This window comes from Cannabis sativa, chromosome 9 (genome assembly GCF_029168945.1).
Source record: "Cannabis sativa cultivar Pink pepper isolate KNU-18-1 chromosome 9, ASM2916894v1, whole genome shotgun sequence".
Lineage (NCBI taxonomy): Eukaryota > Viridiplantae > Streptophyta > Magnoliopsida > Rosales > Cannabaceae > Cannabis > Cannabis sativa.
In genome coordinates, this window is record NC_083609.1 from 44,536,951 (window position 1) to 44,544,267 (window position 7,317).

A 7,317-nucleotide genomic window follows, 5' to 3' on the forward strand; every position below is an offset into this window, starting at 1 on the left:
TAAGTATCTTTTCCACAAAATTTGAAAAAATATCTAATTTAAGTTGTATTAGAAAAAATCTAGAACTTAAATATTTTCAAATTTAAATTTAATTAAATATCAAAAAATAAGTTGTAACCACTTAATTTGAAAATATTCCATTTTAAGTTAATATTTGAAAAGATATTAACTTAAAAAAATATCTAAAGAATCTTAATAACCAATGCCTAAAATTCCTCAACTTAATTTTGAAATTTTGAATTCAAAAGATATTCAGATTTAAGTTGGTTAGTTGAAGATAACTAAATATCAACTTAAATAGGAATATTTAATGAAAAATTTAAATTAAGTTCCAGAAAGAATCTAGATGGTTATAATTCTATATTTAATTAAATACAAGAAAATACATATAGTTTAGCTTAGAATATAAAATTCCTTAAACTATATTTTTCTTAAATTAATTTCAAAATAAATGAAATTAATTATGTTGCTAATCAATTTTATTAGGTTAAACTAGTTTAATTAACCTAGTACGATCATTCAAATCGTGCAAATGGGCCTTCACAATCGGGGTGGTTTGTGTGAGGGGTGCCGGGTTCGGTATGTCGTACCCACTTCTATGGCTCCCAACTCTCACACAAGGCCCAAAAGAGAGGAATTTAACCTTAATAAGAACAACTGTTATTAATTGAATAAGCCCAAAACTAAATGGGCCTAAATAAAATCTATCAATGACTATGACATTTTATTTAGCAACATTAACCTATATGCATCTATAATAAAATTAAACACATAGGCTCACACAGGCACACTTTGGATGGGTCCTATCATGTTGCTAGGTTATACACAGATGAAAGAAGATTGTAAATATACCTGTTACAAATTATTATCTTGACCAAGGGAGCCATCAGATCATTAGATCTGGCAAAAAGTAACCATGGCTATTTGCAATCAAGTAATAATAGGTTTTAAAAAACTTACACATAAGCTAAAACACATACTCCTGCAACAAGGTTAGTTGGATAGTTGGATGTAGGATTTATTTAATTTTAAATTAAATAATTTCGAATAAATAAATAATTAAATTAAAAAAAATATTCGAAAAATAATTTAAAAAAAATTAATTTCGGAATTTAAAATTAAATTTCGAAAATAAAAAAAAATTAAAATTAAACCTACTTTTTATCTTATATCTATTTAAAATTACATGATTATAAATATCAATTTTAAATTTAAATAAGGTCAAAATATCTTAAAAAGATTTAAAAAAAATCTTAAAAGATAAGATATTTTTAAATATCTTAAAAGATAAGATATTTTAAAATATCTTAAAAGATTTTATAAATATCTTAAAAGATATTTTTTTAAAATATCTTAAATATCTTAAAAGATATTATAAATATCTTAAAAGATATTACAAAAATCTGACCTTAAATTTAAAAAAAATATAATCAAATTTAAAAATAAGATAGATTTTTAAGCAAAAAGATAAATACTAATTCTATTCGAATTCAAATTACACTAATATCTTGAATTAATTTAAAAAAAAATTAAATTAATTCAAAATGATAATTAGAATTGAATTAGGAATAGTAATAGTATATATACAAAACCATACAAAAAATTGGAAGTTAATTCCATGAAAAAGTATGAAAAATTGAAGAAAAAGGAAAAAATCCGAAACTGTACGGACAGTTCTGCGATCGCAGGAAACTATCAGCACAGCCCCGATTTTGTCAAATCTTCAAAAAATCATAACTAATTCAAATAAAATCCAAATTGAGTTCTGTAAAAGGCTAACTTGCTTAATTTTTTCCATAATATCCAATAAAAATAATTCCAGAAACGAAATCACAATTATTGTTCACGAAAATTTCACAAACATCAATCAATCATCAAATAACACTCAATACAACATGATACCATCCAAAGAACATACAAACAATCGTTTTAAAGTCCAAATTTCTTGCAAATAAATCAATTACCATGGCTCTGATACCAGTTGTTGGAAATTATTTTACCAGGATCTTAGATCTACTCACAAGTATGTTTATTAACACCCTAAATATGAACTTTCTAAAACGATGAAATAAACACATATAAAGTTAAAGAAACCTTACATTGGGTGCAGCGGAATTAAATGACTCCTTCCGTTCAGATATCTAGCCCTTGATTCCTTTCTGTAGCAGAGCATTATCAATATCTGAACCTGGATCTCTTTCTCTGAATCTTTGATGCTGAAACTCCTTCTTGCTGAAAGTCTTTCTTCACGATCTTCCTCACTATGATTGAGGTATCACTTGCTGTGTGTGGGCACTACTCATACACTAAGTATTTCGAAATCTCAATGAGGAAGAGAGAGAGAGTGGGTTCAGCCAAAGATAGGGAGAGAGAAGGCTCAGGTTTTTCTTTGAAGGAAAAATAGAAAAATTTAAGTGTAATTTTCCTGAAGCCTTCACTATCTATTTATAGCATTCCACTAGGGTTAGGTTTGAATTATTTGGCATTAAAATAATGAAAAAAATCAGTTTAAATTCCTACAAAAGTGGCTGGCCCTATACAAGTGGATTTGGGCCTCACTTTTTGCAATTTTGCAGTTTTATCTTTTCTGCATCTGATTTTCTCAAAAACGCCAATTTTCTAATTTAACCATTTAAATGCCAATTCTAACTATTTAATAACTATAAATAATTATTAAATAATATTGTCATTTATCATATTTATTAATTGAACCATACAAAGTATCATAATTAACAAATATGCCCCTATAAACTCTTTCTTTACAATTTCGCCCTTACTTAGTGAAAAATTCACAAATAGACATAGTCTAATTTGAGAATTATAATTGATTAATCAAAACCAATTACATGAGTCTTACAAGCAATATTATCTCAACTAGTGGGGGGACCATGGGTCTATATAACCGAGCTTCCAATAAGTAGATCAAGAATTTAGCACTAAAATTCACTAACTTATTAATTCTTCGTTGAATCCACGCATAGAACTTAGAATTGCACTCTAGTATATAGAATGCTCTATATGTTCCACCATATAGACACATCATTAGTTATCCATTGTTATAATCCTAATGTGATCAATGATCCTCTATATGAATGATCTACACTGTAAAGGGATTAAATTACCGTTACACCCTACAATGTATTTATTCCTTAAAACACTTGACCCCCTATAAATGATATTTCAGCTTATGTGAAATGAGTACTCCACCATTTATGTTCGTTTGGTCAAGCTCGAAGGAGATCATCCTTTGCTTACTATTCGCCAGATAGAAGCTATAGATTCCATGTTTATGCTAGCGCTCCCACTCAATTGCACTACCGTGTTCCCAAAATGTACGTATCACCCTGACCTAAAAGTAGGCTTAACTAACAAATCAAAGAACACGAATAGCCTCTCGAGATTGAGCCTAATCATATCAGTATTAAGATCATTTGATCTAGGATCAACTAGGTGATATTGACTTGAATAGGTATTACGGTAAGTTTAATAAATCTAAGTCAAAGTTCAATATCGGTCCCTTCCGATGCATACTCCATGCATCCAACCTGAGCTTTACTTTAACCAATGCTCTGGAAAGAACATAGCACTTCTCCAAATGCAAGTAAACTCTGTTGTAGATTATCATATCAGTAAAACCCTGTGTCTGATAAATCTAGGAAACTTTATTCACATAGTCATGTTTACTTTCCAATGTGTTGACGGCACAATAAACAGGATCAAGTATGTGAAAAGGGTTTTAGATGAATTTATACATTATGTACATATAATCATGAAATAAATCATGTGAACCATGCAACATTAAATGTTATTTCTGATCTATATTAATAAGTAAATCTGATTATATTGAAATGAGTTTTATTTAGGGCATAAAACCCAACATGTATTACCTGAAGTTCTGGAGGAAGATAACGGTACACATCATAAATCTGATCCTTGAACCCTCTGCTCAACATTTCATCAGATTCATCCTGGTGACAAGTAACCAAAATATTCGTCTATGTCAATAACAGAGCAGGAAATTAACACTATAAACTCGGAAACTGAAGGCACCAGTCATGACTAAACTCACAAGAATTAATAATTTAATGGCTCTGGTGCACAATGTCCTCCTCTTCATCATGTCACATACTCTTCCAGGAGTTCCACCAATGCACGAATGGGCTTGGATATTAATGAAACTACCAATTGCCAGTATTACTTTCTCAGTTTGAGATGCCAATTCCCTTGTCGGTGACAAAATCAACGCCTGAACCCTAAAAGGAAAAGTAAACCAAATCTAAAAATAAGATAGAAAACTGGAAAACAGAGACTATCTAAAAGAGCATCTTGAAGCTCTAACACACTGGAGTCCACACATCCTGTTTGTACTCGCGATTTCCTTCAGCTTCAAGACCCTTTCCCTACCACACGATATATCCCCCAAATTCTCCCAATTGACAAAACAATGTATCACATACGATTTGATCTGACTCCGAAAACAAAAAGAAAAATAATAATGAGGAAGTTCAATTCAATTTTATATACGAATTAAGAAATTAAAGGTGGACTGTTAATTCCATTTTTGGCATATTTAATTGACAAAAATATTTTATTATTTAATGTATATTTCGGCTGGCATATATTGATATGGTTTCCATATTTGTGTAAATCAAACTTGAAAGGAAAGTTGTCTAGCTTTCCTATTTTTGGAAAAAAGGTAAAAATGGTAAGTTTGGTTACCCATTTCGTTTTTATCTAACCAGCTGTGTAATCTGATCTTGTGTTGAGTTTCCCATTTTCTTAGATCAGGTTTCTTGAAGAGAAAACCGGAGCTAGACTTTCCTTTTCTATAAAAGGAAAGTTGTAGTTACTGCCCACGATTCTGTATGTACAGAAACGGAAATTCCTGGAATGATTGAAGAATTATTTTAGGGAAGTTTCTAGTGGGTTGAGGTCTTGTTCAGACCGAATGTAAGCTGTCTATGAGATGTATATTCATTATAAATACATCTTATAGCTGCTAGGTTTTGTATCTCTTTCACACACTTAGAATTGCTTTCATATCTTAAGGAAAGAGTGTCTTTGTTTAGTACCTCTCTTGGTACCTCTCTTGTATCTTTGAATTTCATTCATATCTTTAGAAAAGAGAGTCTTTGATTTGTAGAGAAGAGTTGTTCTACTCTTACTCTGTTTATTTGTTGTTTGTATTGTCTTGAGTCTGTATTCAAGTCTACAACGAAGAAGAACATCAGTGCACCTTCGGGAGAAGGGTATTTACAAGCTTTCGGGAGATTGCTTTTGAAGTCTTGCATCGGGAGGATACAAGCACACAACCTTCGGGAGATGGTTGTATAGGCTTTCGGGAGATAGCCTTTAAGCCTTGAATCGGGAGGATTCAAGCACTCTTCAAGGTGATCGAAGGGAGTTCAAGCACTTGGAGTTTTATCAAGATTCGGTTAGTAGGTGGAATACATCAAGCTTGCGGCATACAATAAGAGGGAGTCTATTTATGCATAAGTCAATTACTTTGTATTTTTGATACCAATCTAATGAATCTTATCTCTGGGCGTGGCCCCGTGGACTAGTAACAATCTGAAAGGATTGTTGAAACCACGTACAAAAATCTTGTGTGTTTTTACTTTTATGCAATCGTTTGTTTTTCTGGGTTTCTCTGGAGTTACGGAGTTGCATTCTGTAACTACAGAAAACTGTTTTCAGTACCAGTTTTATTATTCCGCATTTAATTAATCATTTAATTAAATAATCAAACTGGGAATATTAAAATACGGAATTTCAATTTGTATCAGAGCGAGTCACTAAACTCTTAGTGAGATCTTGAGGTTATTCCGTTTAATTTGTTTTGTGTGAGATGTCTTTGTTTGCAGAAGGAAGTTCCATCTCTAGACCTCCTCTATTGAATGAGTCGAATTATACTTATTGGAAGGTCAGGATGAGAGCATTCATCAAATCGCAGGATGAGAAGGCATGGAGAGCTATTCTTACAGGTTGGTCTCAACCTACTGAAAATGATGAAAAAGGTATTACTCAGGTAAAATCTGAACTCAGTTGGACCACTGAAGATGAAAAATTGTCTGGTTATAATAATAAAGCTTTACATGCTATTTTTAATGGTGTTGGTGAAGGTTTTATTAAATTAATCTCATCTTGTGAATCTGCAAAGGAAGCATGGGAAATCCTTCAAATTCAATTTGAAGGCACTCCTGATGTAAAGAGATCACGATTTACCATGTTGCAAACTAGATTTGATGAATTGAGAATGTCAGATACTGAAACTTTAAATGATTTTTATGAAAGATTATCTGATATTTCTAATGAGTTCTTTGCCTTGGGAGAAAAATTAGATGAATCTGTCTTGGTTCGAAAAATTGTTCGAGTTCTTCCTGACAGGTTTGATACAAAATTGCTTGCAATGGAAGAGGCAAAAGACTTTGGCAAAATGAAGGTTGAGGAACTCATGGGATCTTTAAGAACTTTTGAGTTGAATCAACAGATCAAGAAAAAGAGTAAGCAAAGTCTCTCGAATGAGAAAATCAATGATAATGCTTTCAATGATTCTGAAATTATTGTTTTTGATGATGAAAATGATGATGAACTGGCCTTGTTAGCAAAAAATTTCCAAAGATACATGAAATCTGTTGGAAATAAAATGAACTTTTCAAAGAACTCAAATGGTAACATTTCAAGTAACAATCCCTCTAAACCTTTTTCATCTAACAAAAGTATTCGTTGCAGAGAGTGTGAAGGGTATGGTCATATTCAATCTGAATGTGCCAATACCTTAAAGAAAAATAAAAAGGGATTGAATGTTACTTGGAGTGATGATTCTGAAAGTAGTGAAGATGAAAAAGAAAAAGTTGCTCTAACAAGTGTTTTGTCAAGAAATTTGCAGGAAAAAGGAAAATTCATGTGCATGAATAATACCTCGATCGATGACAACAAGGAAGAATCTAGATCCGAATCAGATGAGTCAGAAATTGATGAGAATTCTATGGTTGAATCCTACAAGGTAATATTTGGTAAGTTGATGGAAAAATGTGCTGAAAATCGCTCCCTGGTTAAAGATAATAAAGTCTTGTGTAACAACATTAATGAGTTGGAAGATAAACTTAAATGTTGTGAATCTGAACTATCTTTAAAAGAGTCTAAAATTATTTCTTTAACCAAGGAACTTGATAACATTAAAAAGAATGTGAAAATGCTAAATCCAGGTTCCACCATCTTTGAAAAAATTCAAAAATCTGGCCAAACCAATCATGTTGGTCTGGGTTATGTTTCTAATCAACCTAATTCTAATACCACTTTTGTTAAATCTAATAG